Source organism: Macrobrachium nipponense, chromosome 2 (genome assembly GCF_015104395.2).
Source record: "Macrobrachium nipponense isolate FS-2020 chromosome 2, ASM1510439v2, whole genome shotgun sequence".
Taxonomy (NCBI): Eukaryota; Metazoa; Arthropoda; class Malacostraca; order Decapoda; family Palaemonidae; genus Macrobrachium; species Macrobrachium nipponense.
Genome location: NC_087201.1, coordinates 129,794,064 through 129,815,340, shown reverse-complemented (window position 1 = coordinate 129,815,340; position 21,277 = coordinate 129,794,064). Strand labels below are relative to the sequence as shown.

The 21,277-nt window shown below is 40.8% G+C and overlaps 1 protein-coding gene and 1 long non-coding RNA gene across 2 annotated transcripts in view; both read left to right on the top strand.

The window, feature by feature from the left end:
* Positions 1-21,277, top strand: part of LOC135221310 (5-oxoprolinase-like) — a 709,982-nt gene that overhangs the window by 21,317 nt on the left and 667,388 nt on the right. The gene's annotated exons all lie outside the window — the stretch shown is intronic.
* On the top strand, positions 3,022-3,446 carry LOC135221524 (uncharacterized). Its single transcript, XR_010316002.1, has 3 exons — positions 3,022-3,058; positions 3,189-3,281; positions 3,410-3,446. It is a non-coding gene; the product is annotated as an uncharacterized LOC135221524 (long non-coding RNA).

Here is a 21,277-nt window from a genome sequence, read left to right as displayed (position 1 = left end):
GCTTTTAGCTTCTTAGGCTTAGATGTCAGAATCATAGACTAGGCTACAATAGCAACCGCTAACATAGGGTCTAGGCTTATTGCTAAGGGACATATGCTAAAAGTCCTAATACAGGCGGTCCCCGGGTTACGACGGTTCCGGCTTACGACGTTCCGAGGTTACGACGCTTTTTCTTAAATATTCAATGGAAATTCCGTCCTGGGTTACGGACGCTTGTTTCCGAGGTTACGACGCTGACGCTTCCGACGCTCCGAGTTAACGACGCTTTTAAAAAACGCATGCTATGATAAAAATCCTTTATAGTTTAGCACAGTACATAATAAAAAATATGTTTTTTGGTTACATTACAACAAAAATTTTGAGGTTATGATGATTTTTGACACTTTTTTTTTTTTTCGTATTTTTTTGAATTTTTTTAGTGACGCCGCATATGCGGAACTAGTTTGCGGGGCGAATGAATACACTAGCTTGGGATGCGCAGTTTAAAACAGTCCAAAAGCGCAAATATAATGAAAAATCATGCTTGTTTCCAGTACATTAATTAAAAAAACTAAGTTTTCTTGGTTAGATTACAACACAAATTCCAAGGTTACGACGTTTTGTTATGCTTTTAACGATACCTCATATGCAGAACTAGTTTTGAGCGGAGGTGCATAAATTAATTAACGCTATTAAACTGTATGGTAAATTGACCGAACAACGACCTCGGACGGTCGAGGACGCCAAGCGTAACAATACGAAAGGACGCCACTTCAATCGCGTGCCTGCCTGCATTCACTAGGTTGTGTGCTTGAGACGTTGCTGAAATTCCTTGCCATTTTCGCAAATTTACAATGGCTCCTAAACGCCAAAGTACTTCCTCCGATGATAGTTCATCCAAGAAGAGGAAGGTCATCAACGATGGAGTCAAATATGACGTGATAAAGCGTTCGGAGAAGGGAGAAAACTAACACCGAAATAGGCCGTTCTTTAGGCTTGAGCAGGACCACGGTGGTAACCATTGTGAAGGATAAGGAACGTATTCTGAAGCATGTTAAGGATGCTGCACCGATGAAGTCAACGGTGATAAACGAGAAGCAACGTAGCCAGAGCATTGTTGAAATGGAGAAATTGACTCATGATCTGGCGGTGGAGGGGACCAGAACCAGCGACGTGTTCCGGTGAGCTTAAGTGTGATCCAGGAGAAGGCTAGAGCGCTGCATGAGGCAGTAGTGAAAAAGTTTGGCGAAGGCAGTGCTGGTGGTGAATTTTCCGCGAGTAGAGGTTGGTTTAAACCGTTTTAAGGCTTGTGCAAATTTGCATAATGTGAAGCTGCAAGGTGAAGCTGCTAGTGCTGATAGCGAAGCAGCAGAAAGTTTTCCAGGTGGTTTGGCTGAGATAATTAAGGATGGTGGTTACACGGCTGACCAAGTCTTTAATGTGGATGAGACTGGATTATTTTGGAAAAGAATGCCAAATCGAACGTACCTTTCCACAAGGAGAAGTCAGCAACCTGGCCATAAAGCTGGAAAGGAGCGACTGACTTTGCTGTTTGGGGCCAATGCAAGTGGTGTTTGAAACTGAAGCCTTGCTGGTGTATTTGGCCGAGAATCCCAGGCTTTCAAGGGCATTTTCAAGAGTCAACTCCCTGTGATTTGGAAAATCTAACAAGAAGGCGTGGGTTACCTTAATGGTCTTCGAAGATTGGTTCAATGACCATTTTGTGCCAGCAGTGGAGCGGTATTTGACTTCGAAGGGTCTGCCTTTTAAGGCCCTCTTAGTCCTGGACAATGCCCTGGTCACCCTTCAAATTTGAGCGACATGCATCCTAATGTGAAGGTGGTGTACCTCCCACCCAATACCACATCGCTGATACAGCCAATGGACCAGGGAGTAATAGCTAATTTCAAGGCTTACTACCTTAGAAGGACCATACGTTTTGCTTTGAGGGCCATAGAAGCTAACAAGGAGTTGACACAATGAAGCAATTCTGGAAGGGCTACAACATTGCTGATGCAGTGAAAAATATTGCAAAAAGTGCTTGGGACGAGGTGAAGACGACCACTTTAAATGGGGCCTGGAGGAAACTGTGTCCACAGTTTGTGCACAGTTTTGAAGGCTTTGACCAGGCAGAAGACGTCGAGACTGTGACGAGGAAGATCGTAGGGCTAAGCAAGAGGCTGGAACTAGATCTTGAACCTGATGATTAACAGAGCTGCTGGCTTCCCATGGAGAGGAATTGTCTGCAGAGGACTTACTAGAACTTGAACAACAACAATGATTGAGGAAGAGGAGGCGGCACCAGAGCCAAAACCCAGGTCATTAACTGTGGAAAGGCTTGTCAGAGGGTTTTACTCATCTGGAGAGAGTCTTGGCTTCTTTTGAGGCAGAAGACCCAAACGTTTCTAGGTTTGACAAAATCAAGAGAGGAATCATGGATTTGGTGACTTTCTACAAGGAGACCCTGAAGGAGAAGCAGACGAAGAGAAGTGTGCAGTCCAGGCTTGACACTTTCTTTCACAAGTCTCCAGTACCACCACCTCCCACTCCTAGTCCTGGTAAGGAATTCTGAACTGTTTTTACTAAATTTATGTGTTTACATAGTGTACATATTAAAATGTGTTTTAATTTTTTAATGTAACAACTAAATGTAAGAGTAAATTGTAACTTCATTAATTTTCATCATTTGTAATTTTATTGCAGAAGTGGTGACAGTTCCAGATCCCTGTACTACCTGTGACAGTTCCAGATCTCCCTGTACTACCTGTGACAGTTCCAGATCTCCCTGTACTACCTGTGACAGTTTCCAGATCCCCCTGTACCTGGACCCTCTGTATCAGCCCGCCCACCTGTACTGTTACAATCAGGTAAGCAATTTCATTTTTCTCATTTTCATGTTGGAAATTGTTTACACCCTACATACATACGTACACTAACTTACATAGTGGTAACAATGTGTTTGATGTTGCATAACCTTATTATTTTTTTTTTTTCATTTCAGACCCCTTTGATAGTGACAGTGACCCAGATGACCCTGAGCCTCCTTTCCATGGTTTTGATGCCTCGCCCTATACATCAGGTAAGGAATCTTAACAAATTTGTATAAAATGTTTTTTTTTATAAATTGCTAATAGAAATTTTATTAAAAGTGTACATATGCTACAATTACATCCACCTATAATATTTATGTACCCTATCATTCTTTCCAGATGTAGATGTTCCCTCATCAGTTGATACGAGTATCACCTCTCCAGAGCCCAAATCAGTTGATACGAGTAGTATCACCTCTCCCATTCCTTCAGGTAAAAGAATTCTTCATTTTTTATATTGAAACATACGTATTACCACACACCACATGTCAAACAGTAATAACATGTGCAGTAGTTACAGTAGTAGTAACTATCATTTTATATATTTTTTATCATTCCAGACTCCCAAGCACCTGCCCATCCCACTCCATAGCCCAGGCCACCCACTCTCATGTACCATATGGCCATCCCAGTAAGCAAGCCAACCACTAGAATTTGGTAAGGACATTTTTTTTTATTAATGTTTTATTATTACATATGTTAATAACCCATTTTATGTATGTAACATACATACTATATAATCATATGTACTATTTACATTATATTCCAGACTGGCATGCACCTGTGACTTACATAAACCAGACCTCTACATAGCCTACATGTCTTCATTTTGCTAAAGGTAAGGAATTCTCAGTTGTGTTTAATGTTTGCATACGTACAATAAATTTTGTACACCTAAGTGGTTACATACTGTCCTTTAATATTAATTCTTCATTCCAGACTGCCCATCATCCTAGCCTGTTATCTGTGATAAAGCACACTGAAGTTAGGTTTGGAATGCATCCTTATCATGAATGCTCTACACCTCCACCTCCATCTCCCACAACCTAGGTAACAGCTTTGAGACTCACTAAAAGTTGGTAAGTTATGTAAGGAATTTCTAAAATTAAGTTTTATACTACATGTTATATGTGATATTAAACCACTGTATGGTGCATATTACTGTATGTAACTTACTATGCATAGAGTACTTACTGACAAAATTATTTTTTGTACATTCCAGAACCCCCTGAATGATGTAGGCTATGGGGGGGGGGCCACATTAAGACTTTGTCCATCCAGGGTTACATTTGAACGACAACGTTTAAACTAAAAGTAAGGAATTAATTAACATACATTAACTCTTTTAGTACTCTTGATAATCTACAGTACATAATTAACATATTGCATTCACAACTTTCTGTAGTGTATATTTTGTACACTAATTTTGTTACTTTTTCCTTCCAGAACCAACATTTTTTCACACAACTCCAGGTTGTTACTAACAAATTACTACTACAAGTGTCATCAAGGGATAACTACAAGTAGAAGCACATTTTTGGATGGAAAAAAACCCTTCAGGAAAGTATACGTATCACATGTAACATGTAGTGTAACAAAGTTGAACAGTAAGGTTTTTACATACATTACCGAGTATTACATACGTACATAACTTTTTTTTACAGGAATTTCCAACCAAGTTTGATTATGTACATACATGTTATAAACCACTGTACGTGATGGTTACTGTATGTAACTTACTAAACATACATAACATGACTTAACTTTGATACTTTTTTGGTACATTCCAGAAAACCAGGACCCCCTCCATGATGCAGGCTATGGGGCCACATAAAACTTTGTCCAGGGTTACTACATAACATAAAGGTAAGGAATTATACATAGTGTAGTAAACATACATTAAGTAAGTTTTATACGTACATACTAAAAAAAAAGTGACCAAGATCTCTCACATGGGATAAGTGATCAAGGTCCCTCATGGAATTACGTACATACTGTACACTCCCTGCTGAACAGGGGGTGTAGACCAATCATTTACTATGCATACCAGTTGATATTAAACCACTGTATGGAGGGCATATTACTGTATGTAACTTACTATGCATAGAGTACTTACTGACAAAATTATTTTTTGTACATTCCAGAACCCCCTGAATGGTGTAGGCTATGGGGCCACATAAGACTTTGTGCATCCAGGGTTACATAGCACGACAACTTTAAACTAAAGGTAAGGAATTAATTAACATACATTAACTAAGTTTTATACATGTTATATATGTGATATTAAACCACTGTATGGTGCATATTACTGTATGTAACTTACTATGCATAGAGTACTTACTGACATACTAATTATTTTTGTACATTCCAGAACCCCCTGAATGATGTAGGCTATGGGCCACATAAGACTTTGTGCATCCAGGGTTACATAGCAGGACAACTTTAAACTAAAAGTAAGGAATTAATTCACATACATTAACTTTTTTACTCTTGATATAACTCAAAGTAAGGAATTATAAACTAAAAGTAAGGAATTAATTAACATACATTACAACTCTACTCTTTGATATCTATAATTTACATATTGCATTCAGGACTTTGTGTAGTAATTTTGTACTAATTGTGTTATACTTTTACCTTTCCAGAGCTACCAGACTGGGATTTTAGTGTACTCCAGGATCTACCAAATACTACTACGAAGTGTACAGTGCATAATATAGTGTTTAGTGTTATAATCTAACCTAAGGATTAAGTGTAGTACATTGTGCTTATAGTGTCACAAGAGTTTAATAAAGAATTATACCTTCAAGAACCATCCTTTGCCATTGAAATAACCACACTACACATCATGCAATATACTTGCATGTCACACAGGTAAGGTCTCTAACTTTTTCTTAGTTTAAGGCATATTTCCAAGTGTCGTTCCGGCTTACGACGATTTTCGGCTTACGACGCGCCTCAAGAACGGAACCCCCGTTGTAACCCGGGGACTGCCTGTATATATATGCAGTAAAAATGGGGTTGAACATACATGCAGTTGAATATTACTCAAGTATGTACAGTATTTTGCCTTTTTGGAGTCATATTTCTTCCGTCGGATCGGCGTCGTAACCCTAGAACATGTGTTGTAGGCCTGGAAATATAATTTACTGGGGTGTTTTTGTAGGGCTTGAAACGGATTAGACATTTTACATGTAAAATGCGGTTCAAGATACGAAAAACTCATGATACGAAGGCCGCCTCTGAACGGATTAATTTCGTATCTCGAGGTACCACTGTACTTGGTAAGTTACTTTCATAAAATGTTACTTTATTTCCCTTCATCACAGAAAATATTTTTGCTTATAATAAGTCTCAGATATTTATTGTACACCCTAAAGGCTATCAGCCTATCCTATCCTAACCTTGGTAGCTATTGTTGAAGACCTGCTCTCATGCTAATAAGGACTAAATAATTTGCAAGACCAATCCTTGCAAACTGGAAACTGCCACATTCCTGCATGAATTTTATGGTGGTGTCTACTTCATCTGGAGAAAATGTTGCATGATTGTATGAAATGGCTGCATTCACCCTGGTGGAATCCTTTGTTGATGAAAATGGATGATGACTTGAGGAGGATACCTCTGAACTGGGAGGCTAAATGTACTAAGAGGCACTATATAGTCATAGCCCTTAAAATATACCCTGTCTTGCATCCAGACCACACTAAGGTATTGCTAATGGGAATTCAATGATTTTCTGCGGCTACCTTTCATAATGGGAATCCTCAGTCCAACGTCAGAGGCTCCTGCAACGTTCCAGTTATTAAAGTCAACAACCTCAGTTAAACAAAGCCTCCTCTTCCAATCTCTTCCAAGGAATAAGCAATTTCCTCACTGTTTCACCTGAAAATTACACAAAATAGACAAGTACATCCCCCTTCTTCACGCAGGAATTTGGACATCACTCCCACTAAGTTCTACTTAGGAGATGTGACTCATGAAAACTTACACGATTTACACTAGGGCAAACTACCGCAGTGGGGTCAGAGTCTCATCATATTATTATTATTATTACTGTACATTAATATTATTTTTGTGGGGTTTTCTCCATAGGTTTTACCATACAATGATCAAAGTTTTCCGTGTTCTTGGTTTTCCAAGTGCCTTCATGGTGATTTTAATTCTGTTCAATGGAATCATTAAGCCTCTATCAACCCTGTGTTTTTATGGCTCCCAAGGAACATAGTCTCTTAGCCATCCAACATAAAGTGGAATTCAGGCTATAATTTTATTAATAGGATTTGTTAAGCAACAATATTTTACATATCCTAAAACATAATTTTTTACACAAAAACCACCAACCAGTAGTTTCAGTGCCTTCCTCTCTCCCCCAAATGTGGTTTTGGATTTTCTGGGGGGACAAGTTTGATGTGCATGTGACTTATTATTATTATTAATAGGTCTTAGTTTTCCAGACCTCTGAGTCTCAAGTAGACTCTCCTCGGGGCTGGTTCTCAGGGGATTAATCCTGAGAAGGAAAAAAAAAAAAAACTTAGACTTTTATTAATGAAACCTGTCTTATTTTAAAAAAATTATGATATGTTATTTGAAAAATCTTTGCTTTCAGCAAGAATACTTTTCTGGGCTCAGCTCGTGTCGGCCTATGAAAGTATCCTTAATATCATTCTTTCTAGTAAAATTAGCCTAAAATTACCAGAGAAAAACAAAATTAAGAAAATGTCAGTAAACTGACTCGCTCACTCTTAAAAAGAAGTTGTCGGTATGATATAGGGGCGAGTGTGGAACACTACCACGAGACAAACACCAATTAGAACTTCCCTATCAGAATCCCCCCAGAGAGAGCTGATACCAACGGGCGATGCAGCCTCTACTACTACGTACTAGAGGACGCCACGGACAGGCAGCGCCCTAGCGGTCATCCTTAATTTTTAGCGCCAGCGACAAGTCGCCATTTTCTTGTGCTCGTGCTTTTCTTGCGAAATTATCCGCATCTGTATCATGGAACGCTCTGCAATCGCCACGGCTAAGTTAAGTAACTCATAAGTAAACATTTTACTGTATTTTTGTCTTCCGGGTACCAGTATTTTTCCTTTTTATAGGTCATATACGGTTCCTCGGTTGTCTCGTGGCGGCCATGCCGCCTCGTAAGAATTCCCGGTCCTCCATACTGGGACTTCTTATGCTTATGGGCTTACTTTTTCACATTCATTGTTTACATCGAGTTTTAGCTAGTTCAGCCCTCCTACCATTCTCTTAGCTTGGTATTTAGGGCTATTATTATTATTCTCGGCCCAGCATCCCGGCTCTTGCTCTACATCGGCTATCGCTGGCTCCGAGTAGGCTTCTGTTTCTCGGAATAGTCTGCCTCCTCCTGGCTTCTTTCTCTTTTACTAAAAGTGTCTCTTCCCCTTTTCGATGTATGTTATTATTTTAGGGTGTTAGGCTAGCCTAGGTGCTTGTTTCCACATGTTGGTACAGCTTGGTTCACGTGGCCCTACCACGGTGTGTTGCTCGCGGCCTAGGCCACTTGCGGTCACGTGTCCTATAGCACCTTACCCTGCCCCTTCCCTCCCTCTCTGATGTAGGGAGGAGCTGGGGGACCCCTTGGTTGTCTAACAACCTCATCGCCTTCTCTCTCTCTCGGAGGTGACGGGGGGTTCCGCCAGCAGGGGGGTATAGGGCGACCACTATGAGGTACCGGGTCTCCATACGGGTAGTTGGTGAGGCGGGGAGGAGTAGGCCATCCCTCCCCCCTTTCCTCGCTCCCGCCGTGTTTCGCCGGGACCTCCCTCCCCCCCTCCCCATTGCTCAGCCACCTCCCTTACGATACGAAAGGAGCCTTCCGTCGCAGCCGGGGCCCCTTTGGTTATAGGATATTGGCTCCGCTAGCGGGCAGGGTGGGCGCTATGGATGGCCGATTGCTTGCCTACTATATCCTTATATCTCTCCCGCTACCGGAAGGGAGCTTACCCTTACCTACGCACTCTTCTAGTAGACGGGTGGAGAGAAGTTGTTTTAATGTTGTTTTAATTTTGTTATTTTAAGGATATATAACCCTATATAAGATATTTTACAATGAATTGTGTGTTTTTATATTCATTTTATCAACCATCCCCGCCATTGTCCGTCGTGGTTTCCATTACCACCACTCCTAGTTGGTTGATTCTTGTGCCTCCGCCATTGGCGGAGCCATAGCCTATCTTCCAACCTGGTTACCACACGTATTTTAGCGGGGCTCTGGTTTTATCTAACTTTATCGCTCCGGCACCAGCGGAGCATATGTAGGCTGTAAGTGTTTACTCTGTACTCATGTACCTTCTTTTCACTTACAGGCTACACTGCCAGGTCCCGGCCTGTAATGCGACGCTATATGACCCCTGTGGACATGACGAGTGCAGGTCTCACGCCCCGTGTGCCACGTCGTACAATGAGACGATCGTCTGGCACCCCGAAGCCTGCGCTATATGCTACGACCTGGTCGCTCAGCTGGGAGATGGGGTATGTCCATTATAAGGTTACTTATGATTTTACATATTAGATAGGAAGTTGGCCATCCAGATCTTCCCTGCGGGCAAGTCGACGGGCTACGTCGACCCTCCCTTGTCCGCCGCCCCAGTGATAGCCTCCATCCAGCAAGAACTCCAGCAATTGTTTTGGGTTCGTAGCCTCCCAGGAGTCAGTTCCGGACGTCGCTGCGCCCTGGACCTGAACCTCGAGCCGATGGCGGTAGTTAGTGAGGATTTGTTGGTTGAGGTAGGTTTGTCGGGCGCCCAAGGTCTTTCCTTGGGCGCTCTGGATCTTCTCCTGTCCCTTCTTCTTCCGCCTCTTTCCAAGGCTTTCCGGGATCCGAGATCCCTAGCCGCCCTCCCGCTCTCTCTGTACCTCCTAAGGAGAAGGGAAAGAGAGAACCGAAGACCTTGTCTAAGACGACTTCTAGGAAGTCGTCTTCGTCTTCTTCGGCCAGGAAGTCGTCGACTTCATACGCCGATGCGGTGAAGGCTAAGCCGAGCTCTTCCCAGTCGAAGAGCTCCAGAAGCAAGGCTTCGAAGGAGAAGGCTCGCGCTACCACCGAGTCGCTGCTTCTCCCGCCTCCGCTGCCCCCTCTCGGCTATGCCAGCAGGGGTGGCAAGCACCAGCTCCTGCTTTCCCTCTTCTGTCTCACCAGGAATGATGGAACAGGTAGGGGTGATGGTAGGTTCCCAAATTTCGGCATGGGAACACGTTTTGAGCAGATGTTCGCGCAATTATCGAACAGTCTGTCTCAAACTGGACAGACTATCCAGGACCTCTCTAATAGGATGAGAGAGAATGAGGATCGAGTAGCTGGGCTATCTCAGGCTCCTCCCCCAGTCTCCCTGCATCTAGCACGGGGATTCTCCAACTTCCGCCTTACGACTCCTTGCCAGCTTTCTCTATGGAGAATCCATGGAGAGTAGCGGCCTACGCTCCTTTTAAGGACGGGATGATTTCGATCCCGGAGTTTGGTACTCGAAGGATTGAGGACTTCGAGTTCTATCCTCCGGGTCTGTCGCAGCCTTTCATCGGGTATGCTAGGCTGACGCCAACAGCTCTTACGAGAGAGGACAAGATCTCGAAGGAGTCAGTTCTCTACAGTAGAGATCACGCCCAACGAGAATGGGGTTCACTGCCTTGAGGACTGGGAGTGTACTAACACTAGACTCCAGGCCTACAAGAGTCCCTTCACTATTTTCGCGACGGAAGAGGAGGTCTCTCTTCCGTTCGCCACGAAATTGGTGGGAGAAGGCTCTTCAGGCAGTTCCTCAAGGATTGAGCCCATTCCACAGTTGAGGGAGTCGGAGTCTACTTCTCCACTCTTCCCCGCCTTCGGAGAGTTATGGGAAAACCTGCCAGCTACATTCACGCTGGGGGTAAAACTCAAGCCGGACTGCGCCATGGAAACCCATTCGGTGAGAAATACCTAGGCTGCCGGATTCCCTAATCCAGGCGGAGTTCGACGCGCGAACTAGGTTTGGCAGGTCCCTTAACTCTCTTAATCATTACGGAAATGGCTGCACTTTCATACGCTAACGAACCGCTGTTCAAGATTCTGGCGAAATCACAGTTTCCCACAGATGGTCTGTTTCCCAGACGCTTTTGACTTCTTCCAAGCCAGGAGGAACTGCCGGAAGCATGTCCTTCAAGAGTGCACTATCAGGCACGAGCCTATATAGACTCTTGGCTGCGAGCATGTGGGGAGCGGATCTCTTCCAGAGTCCGCAGTGAACGAAGTCCACACGAAGCTGCTAGACTCAACCAGAGCCTTAGAGCTAGGTGGGGTATTTTCCTCTAAGAGGAAACAGGAATCCCGTTCCCACTGCTGGCAAGAAACCAAAGAAGGCTGGTAAGAGGTTCAAGCCATATAAAAAACTTCAGCATCAGCACAGTTTGTGCAGGCAGTCCCAGTACCCAACAGGGACAACCTGCCACATCTAAACAGACCCAGCTTTCTCCTGGTGCCCCAGCATCGCAACCTTCTACTTCCTAGCTATCTCGCCTGGGCCCTTTAACCCTGCTTATGAGGCTCAAGGCTACTCTCAACCGAGGGGTAGGGCGAGAGGTTACTTTCGTCATCGTGGCGCAGGAAGGGGCACAAGGAGTAAGCAGTTCAGAGGAGGGCGTGGTGGCCAACCCGCCCATCAGCAATGGAGGCTCCCCCAGGTAGGAGGGAGGCTGTTTCCTCTTCCGCCCACAAGGTGGGGGTTCAGCAATTGGGCACAGAGCATAGTGTCCAAAGGAATTAGGGGCAATGGAGTTGGATCAAGGATCCTCCTCCATCAAATCATTTCATCAGATACCGTCAAAGGAATGATAGATTACGCGGAAGAACTCCTTCAGAAAGGAGCTATTGCGAGAGTCAAACACTAAAATTTCAAGGGCGCTTATTCGCGTGCCAAAGAAATGGCTCAACAAAAAGAAGGGTATCTTAGACTTGTCAAAGCTAAACTCTTCATTCGCTGCGACAAGTTCAAGATTTTTTTGCTTTACCCCTCTCGCAAGTAAGAAGGACCCTACTTTCCGCGTGGAGCCGTCACATGCTCCATCGATCTTACAGACGCATACTATCATATCCCTATAGCCAGGCACTTCCGCCCATTCCGAGGATTCAGGCTAGGAAATCAGACATTCTCATTCAAAGTGATGCCCTTTTTCGGTCTGAAATGTAGCCCCCAGGGTATTCACACAAAGATAGCAGAAGGTGGGTTGTACAAAACAATGAGGGCTCAGGGAATCATGGTAGCGGCATACCTCGACGATTGGTTGATCTGGGCACCAAACAGTCGAGGAATGTCTCGAAGCTACCTAAAAGGTATTCACTTTTCTGGAAAACATCTGGGGTTCCAGATAACAAAACGAAATCCAGACTTACCCCGGGAATCTCATTTTCAGTGTCTAGGAATCCAATGGGAATTTGTCTTCCCACAATCTACAATTCCAGTGGCCAACGGAAGGAATAGCAAAATCTGTCAGGCAATTCCTCAAATGCAAACAGACATCAAGAAGAAACCGGAGGAGGAATCCTAGGGTTCCTCTTCAGTTTGCTTCGGTAACAAGATATCCTTCTGAAAGCAAGGCTGAAAGATATAATCGAATTTGGCGGTCAAGAGGCAAACTCCAAATAAAATCGAGACAAGTTGTCAGTAATTCCTCAGATCCTCCGCAACAACCAAATACGGCCTTGGTCAAAAGTAAAGAACTTAGCCAAGAAGGTACCCCTTCAATATCCCCCTCCCAGTGTTAACCATCACACGGATGCTTCCTGTCCGGGTGGGTGGGGGGATACTCCTCAGTTCAAACAGGTTCAGGGGACTTGGTCAGTTCAATTTTCGCCAGCTCCAACATAAACGTGTTGGAAGCAAATGGCAGTATTTCTTACTCTGAAGAGACTGCTTCCCCCGAAGAAGTCTCATCTAAGGCTAGTTTTTGGACAGTGCAGTAGTAGTTCACTGCAATCAACAGAGGAGGGTCCAAATCAAGCATGTTGAACCATGTCATGATAGCCATCTTTGCATTAGCAAACAAACACAAAATGGCATCTGTCTGCCACTCACCTGGCAGGAGTAAGAAATGTGATAGCAGAACAGCCCTGTCCGGTCAGTTCCTCTGGAAATCAGAGTGGTCTCTGGACGTCCGGGTCATTCCAGTGGGTAAGCCGGAGAGTCCCAGGTCTCCAAGTGGATCTCTTCGCCTCACAAGCGAACCACAAGCTCCCTTGCTATGTGGCCCCCAACCTGGACCCTCTGGCTTATGCCACGGACGCCCTGTCGTTTGATTGGAATCAGTGGAGGAGAATTTATTTTGTTTTTTCCTCCAGTGAATCTGCTCTTGAAGGTCCCTGACAAACTAAGGTCCTTCAAAGGGATAGTTAGCTCTGATTGCACCCGGATTGGCCCAAGAGCAACTGGTATCCTCTTCTTTTGGAATTGGGTCTCCGACCTCAACGGATCCCCAATCCCAAACTGTCAAATCAGTACAAATGAGGACTGTGTTCGCTTCCTCAAAAGAACTCCCAGACCCTAACTTTATGGATTCATGAAGTTTGCGGCTAATAAAGATGCTGACATTGATCCAACAGAACATTCTCTTCCTAGAATCAGATAAGAGAGAGTCAACATTAGACAATATGACTCAGCTGTTTAAAAAATTAGCATCTTTCCTGAGAGAATCGAACACCACAACCATGACAGTTAATTTGGCTATATCCTTTTTCAGATCCTTGTTTGAAAAAGGTTTAGCAGCTAGCACGATTACCACTCACAAATCCGGCTTTGAAGAAAATCTTTCAAGTAGGTTTTTCAGATAGATTTGACTGAATCTTATTTCACATCTATCCCTGAAAGCTGTGCTGACTTAGACCTTCTCAGAGGCCTACTACAGTTTCATGGTTCTTAAAATGATGTCCTCAAACTAGCTTCAGATACTGACAACTCATCTTGTAACGTTCATTATGCTCCTGAGGAAGACATTATTCTTACTAAGAACCTAGCCTCAGGAGCTAGAATTTCAGAACTGTCGGCTCTATCCAGGGATGCGGGTCATGTGGAGTTCCTCCCATCAGGAGAAGTTCTACTTGCCCCGGATCGTAGCTTTTTAGGCCAAAAATGAAGATCCTCTTGCAAGGTTGTGGGCCCCTTGGAAGGTTATCCCACTTCCACAGGATCCCTTCTCTCTGCCCAGTATCAACTCTTAGAGCCTTTCTTTTCTCGTACTTCTTCTAGATCCTCAGGTGCTCTCTTATGAGAGAAAAGGTGGTTACTTATCAGTTAAAGGCATTAGACAGCAAATCTTTTACTTTCATTAAACAAGCAACCCCTGAGTCATTCCCAAAAGCACATGTATCAGGGGAGTAGCCACCTCTATTAATTATTTCCAACATATGAACTTGAGGATCTTAAGAAGTATACTGGATGGAAATCCCCGACGTCTTTAAACGGCATTATTTAAAGTCCTTGGAATCTTTAAAGTTTTCAGCAGTAGCAGCGGGAACATAGTTTCCCCTGATACTGTTTAGTAGTTGTAGTATTGATCCAAGGTCTCCTTTCTACCTACTTCTTAACCAACATGCCCTCAACCTATCGTCAGGCTACTCAACATCATAGCCTTAGCCGTTGTATCATATAGTGATTGTCCCTTATTTTTTTTGCTAGGGACAACCACCCTTGTACTGATATGTAACTTCAGTGGTTTCCTACCCTTATTTTTATGCTAGGTAGGACACAATATGTTTGTATATTCACCAATTGGGTTGTGTGAGCTTCAGTCACAATGTGTTGTATATATTTGAATTAAATTGTATTAATGATGGATTTGAGTGTACCTATCCTTATTTTTTATGCTAGGGTAGGACACATGTATGTATATATTTGTAATTATATATTCTAATTAAGTAAATCCAAATTTTCCCTATTTTACATGCATATCTGTAATTTTTGAATTATCTACCATTTAAGTACTTTAAGTTTACTAACATTCGGTTATTATTATTGTAATAAGTTAGTTTAAGTGCTTAATTTGTATGCGTATATTTTTTTTTTGATTTACTTATATTATATCCATCATTTTTAAACTGTTTTTTTCATTATTTTCCTTTCATCTTGTCTGTTTCTCTGGTACTCTTTCATAGGGCCGACACGAGCTGAGCCCAGAAAAAGGGATTTTGACGAAAACGGGGAAAAATCTATTTCTGGGTGATTGGCTCGTGTCGCCCTATGAAACCCACCCCTTTTTTATGGTTTTGTTTTTTCCCCCCTTGCAGGACAAGGATGTATTTATGTTTTAATTAAGGATGACCGCTAGGGGCGCTGCTGTCCGTGGCGTCCTCTAGTAGTAGTAGTAGGCTGCAATCGCCCGTTGTTGATCCAGCTCTCTCTTGGGGGGATTCTGATAGGAAGTTCTAATTGGTGTTTGTCTCGTGGTAGTGTTCCACACTCGCCCCTATATCATAACGACACTTCTTAAGAGTGAGCGAGTCAGTTTTACTGCACTTTTCTTAATTTTGTTTTTCCTCTGGTAATTTTAGGCTAATTTTACCTAGAAAGAAATGATATTAAGGATAACTTTCATAGGGGCGGACACGAGCCAATCACCCAGAAATAGATTTTTCCTTCGTCAAAATCCTTTTTATTTTGAATTCCGTAGATAAATTTGATCTTTGTTGGGTCAATTTGGGCACTCAATAAGTAAATGCTGCACTGTCCTGGGTGTTGACAGCTAATTTACACTTTATTGGGTCAGCAAGAGGTGTTGGCTCAAGTGACCATGCAAGAATCTTGTGTGTCCTATAACGGACCCTTGTTAGGATCACCTCTTTTGATCTTTCTTTTTGTGAGGATTGCCCTCCATGCTACGACTTCAGTTTTTTATGTTTTTAAGTTTATTTGTGGTTGGCACTAAGGCCCCATTCTCTTTTCCAATCCTGGTATATCTTTGGTTTAACAGATGTTATCCAGTCTGACACTTGGCATGTGCAAATTGTTGGAGGGATATTGCAGGCTAATTTGGCAGCCGAGTCTGCATTTTCATTTCCTTTTATTCCCACGTGTGCTGGGATCCAACATATTTCTATTGATAATCCTGATTGGAGGAGATGATGAATTTTTATTTGTATTTCCTGAACTATTTAATTTACTGTTTTACACTGTCTTATAGCATCTATAGTGCTACGTGAGTCACTGAAAATAACACACACTTGCTTTTGCCTCAGATATCATATCAAGAGCCATCTGTATGGCTGTGACTTCAGCAGTAAATACTCATGATATTAAAGGTAGGCTTCTTTTGATTAGCATATTTTTCGAATATGCAGATGCTCCTACTCCTAGTTGTATAGGCGACCGATAAATGGCGTTCAGTCTGTTTGTTTGTTGGTGCTGCATCATTAACACGTCATTGTGTAGTTCGTTGTATTTGGGCCTATTTATCGTGTTATTTTGTCTATTTTATTGTTAACCATGGGTCCCAAAGCTAAGGACAAAGCAGGTGATAAGAAAAAACCCAAGAAAATGATTTCGATAGAAGCAAAACATGAAATTATAGCAAAGCATGAACGTGGCGTTCGTATCATCGATTTGGCAAACGAGTATGGTCGAAATCCTTCAACAATATCCACGATCATCAAGCAGAAGGAAGCTATAAAGAAGCTGCAACCTTACAAAGGCATCACTATTATATCTAAACTACGAACTGATTAAAAAAAATAAATAAAAATTAGTTTAGCAATGCTATTTCATTTGTGTTTATTACGTAGTTGTTAGTGTACATACGTAAATAAAAAGAGAACAAATCGTTCCCTGCCACCCCTCCCTACCTCCTCCCCCTGCTGGCCTCACGTCATCTTTCGTTGTAGTAAGTAAAATTCCTTTCTTTTTTTTATTGATTTTATTAACATGTATTATCATTTATCACATTGCTATGTTTATTTTATCATTATGTGTGTTTATTTACTCGTTTATTTGTGTATAAATTGTGTATATTATATGTAATTTAGCTGTGTTTTGGTGTGGTTTCATAGCGCTAGAACGGATTTATACATATTACATTATTTTAAATGGGAAAAAATGCTTTGAGATACAACTGTTTTGATATACGACGATGGTAACAGAACAAATTAAATTCGTATGTCAAGGTTCCAGTGTACCATGAATTTGTTTTCTTTTCTTCTTATGTGCTCCAAAGCATGTTGGTGGTACATTTCTGTACTTGTCATTTGCTTTTTAAGCAGGTAAGACAGGGAAGTACATATCTTTATTAGTTTTAAAATCCACGGCGGTGGCAATTCCATTGGTGGGTGAAAATTTGGATCTAGTTATGCAAGTTCAATTGTATATTTAGCTCTTTTGGGAAAAGAGCTTGTACTATTAACTTCTGTTACTGGGATTACCAATTTTGAAAGCAGTCAGCTGCAGGAGAACGTTCCGTTTTGCAGTGAAAGACCTCTTCGTATTGCTATCAAATTACGGTGATGTTGCAAGGGCAACACACCTGCCTCTACCATAAGCGAGCTTGTTGGGGGCGGTCGGAATGCTCCTGTGCACAATCGCACACCTTCATGGTGCACTGCATCGAGAGTTTTTAATGCAGATTCTGAGGTGGATGAATATATTGGACAGCAATAATCTATTATGGATAAGACTGTTGCCTTACATATCATTAATAAAATGTCTCGCTTTGCTCCCCAATTAGTGTGTGATAACTTTTTCAATATGGCAAGGGCTTTGGTGCCCTTGGCTTTAATGAATTTGAATTTGATGCCCTTAGCTTAAATGAATTTAAATGTTGATCAAATATCACTCCCACATATTTGATTTTGTACAAAATTGTATTTCAGTGCTATAAAGGTGAAGTTTGATTGTTTGGGTTTTCAGCCATCTTTTGTCTTTGTAGAAGATGAGTGCTTTTGTTTTATCAGTTGAAAATTTAAATCCAACTGAATTTGTCCAACTACATATATTTGAAATGGCAGTACTGAAAACTCTCTGAGCATGTCTCAAATTACTACTCGTTTAGTAAATAACAAAGTCATCAACATATAAACTGTTTTTTACACCACTTGGTAAATTTATAGTAATGTCATTGATTGCTAAAGCAAACAATGTACAGCTCAAGACACTAACTTGAGGGATTCCTTCTTCCAGTTTATAGGTTACTGAGTACGAATTTTCTAACCTTACTTGAGAAGTTCTGTTAGTTAAAAAGTTCTTAATAAATATTGGTAAGTGGCCTCTTAGTCCCTTGGAGTGGAGTTTTTGCATGATGTTATGTTTCCATGTTGTATCATATGCTTTTTCTATATAAAAAAATATACTACTGTTTGATTTTTTTTGTTCAAAGCCTTTTTTGATATCCTTTTTGATATGATCCTCTAAATGTGTTATGGGATCTAGGGTTGATCTGCCAGCTATTGAACCTGATTGTGTTGGTGTTAAAATGGATCCTTTAGTTTTATTACATACGTTAATCGTGCATTAATCACTTTTTCTAAGATTTTGCATGGGCAGCTTATTCGGGAGATCGGTCAAATAATTGGATGGATTACTTGCATCCTTTCCTGGTTTATTTATTGGAATTATTATGGCATGTTTCCATTTATCAGGAAACACACGTTTTAGCCAGATACTATTATACAATTTTAGTAAATATGATTTACCTATAGGAGCTAATTTTTCTATCATTCCAAATGATAGTTTTATCATATCCTGGTGCAGAGGGATGACATGAGTTGATGGCATTATCTAGTTCATCCATGTTGAAAATATAATTATACTCCAGGTCTTCAAGAGTTTCAAAATTGATGTATATTTTCTTTTGTTTTCTGATATTTTGAAAATACATATCTAGGCTAGAGTAAGCACTGATGTTTCCGAAATGATTTTCAATTATATTTGATATTTCATAAGTACCATGAAATATTTTTCCATTACTATGAGATTCAAAGCATTGGATGTAGCTGAAAGTTGACACATGTATATTTTTACAACCACACACAAATTTTGGCAGCATTATCAATGACCTAAACCTGATAGTTTTAATTTTTATAGAGTAAAATTATCCAGCCGATACCATGGCCAATGGTTACGAGCCAAGAGTCGAAAAACATTCATTACGTAAGCAAGGTAAACTACATTTGACGAAATGTTGCCCTGCCCATCCACCAGACAGAAACTCATTCACCTTATTCCATCGGCTCTGAAACCCATAGCAATCAATAATGGCTAACAGGATTTGGAATTTTCCTCATGGTTGCAAAACTGCATTTGTCTTACGACTTGCAACTTTTTACAGTCAAGAGAAAGTCCGTGACCATGACAAAGATTTTATGAATGGCAGAACGATACATAGATGTGGGTGGGGTATCTGTGCTAGCGTAGTAATACTACTGTAGTACGTAATAGCAGTAATATAAACATTTAGGCCAACTGCTGGGATCCTTGAGGATCATTTAGCACTTCTTGCAACTACTCGAGAAATTAGTTTTTATAGCCAGAAGTTAAATTTTCTAATCCAACAATGCCCATGATAGCCTTCAGTGTTATCCTGAATTATAACGAGGCCAAAGTGGGTGGAGCCTCATGAAGTCATCATTCTGACGATAATTTTTTTTTTTTTTTTTTTTTTTAGTAAATAGGTAGATAGCCAATAAATAAAAATTGCTTGACATTGGATATAGCAGTTATCAAATCAAGTTTGTCTACTATGTGTAAAAATTACCAAACTATTCCCTACATCTTGTCAATCAGATTGTGACCTATAAAGTAGACTGTAATTTCTTAGGAAACTTATTTTGGAGTTAGACTAAATAATCGAAGTGTTTTTGTAGTGTTTTTGTTTTATTTATTAACATATTTTGTTGGTTTGTTCATTATGACAATTATCAGTGGAGAGGTTTCAGAGTTCATAAAGGTGTACTGCTTGCTTGTATTTACATTTTTATGTCATTGTTTGCCAGAGGTCTAGCCTTCGTTACGTATAGCAATCATCCATCGAGAAAGAGGGAAGAAATGCTGTCATAAGTTACGTAACGAGTGCGTTCGAAATCTTTTCTCTGAGTAAGTTTGGCCCGTCTTCAAAAAAAAAGTCACTTTTACATTATAAGTACCAAATTATTCAACCTACGTAATGCAGAATACAGTCTTGTGTAGATATAATGTGTACGTATTCTGAATAAGTGTTATATTTATGAAATGCAATAGATAAAAAGTTATTTGCGAAAAAACCGTGTTACAGAGGCCCGGAATCTCATAGTAGATGTATTGCACTTCTTGGAGGTTTTATATGTTTTCCATTGATTTTCCTTATCTTCTCCCAGAGATCCCTTGTGGATGCGTTTGAAGATATGTTTGACATATTCATTTCATGATGCGATTTTTTTCAGCTATTACTGTTTTCTAAATTTGGCTGTATATTTGTTATATAGTGGTTTAATGTGGTTAATTGTTATGTTGTTATAACTATTTTGTATAATATGTTTATATTATGGGGTATTTTGTTGAGTGATTTAAGGAGAGTTTTGATCTGTTAACCCTTAAACGCCTATTGGACGTATATTATACATCGACGAAAATTGTCTGTTGGGTGCTTAATTGACGTATAATACGTAGACGCAACAAAAGTTTTTTTTTAAATTCACAGAAAAATAGTTACAGGCCTACTTGGCAATGATTTTGAATCACGCGCCTTGAAAGATGCTGGGAGTTCACGGATCAAGCTGTTGTTTTGTTTACATGCGTTACCCAGGCGCGCATGCACGAATTTCTTTCTTCTTGCACTAAAAAGCATCAGCGACACATCTCAGAAATTATTTCGTCACTTTGTCATAATTTTTACGCCATTTTATATTAACCGTTACATAGAGCTTTCTATATGGAAATGTGTGCAATTCATGTAGAATACAAGAAAAAAACAACCCATGGTTGTAACTTTTATCAGTTTTGAAATATTTTCATATAAATAACAATAAGTGCCAAAATTTCAACCTTCGGTCAACTTTGACTCAACTGAAATGGTCGAAAAACACAATTGTAAGCTAAAACTCTTACTTTCTAGTAATATTCAATCATTTACCTTCATTTTGCAAAAAATTGGACGTCTCTAGCACAATATTTTGATTTATGGTGAATTTTTGAAAAAACTTTTTCCTTACGTCCGTGAGGTAACTCTGCTGAAAAAATCAGAAATTCTTTAGTCGGATTGTCGTAATGTTTGCACCGTCTTATATTAGCCGATACATAAAGTTTTATGTATGGAAATGTGTGCAATTCCATTTAGAATATAACAACAAACAACCCATGGTTGTAGCTTTTATCAGTTTTGAAATATTTTCATATAAATAACAACAAGTGCCAAAATTTCAACCTTTCACTTGACCGAAATGGTCGAAAAATGCAATTGCAAGCTAAAACTCTTACAAT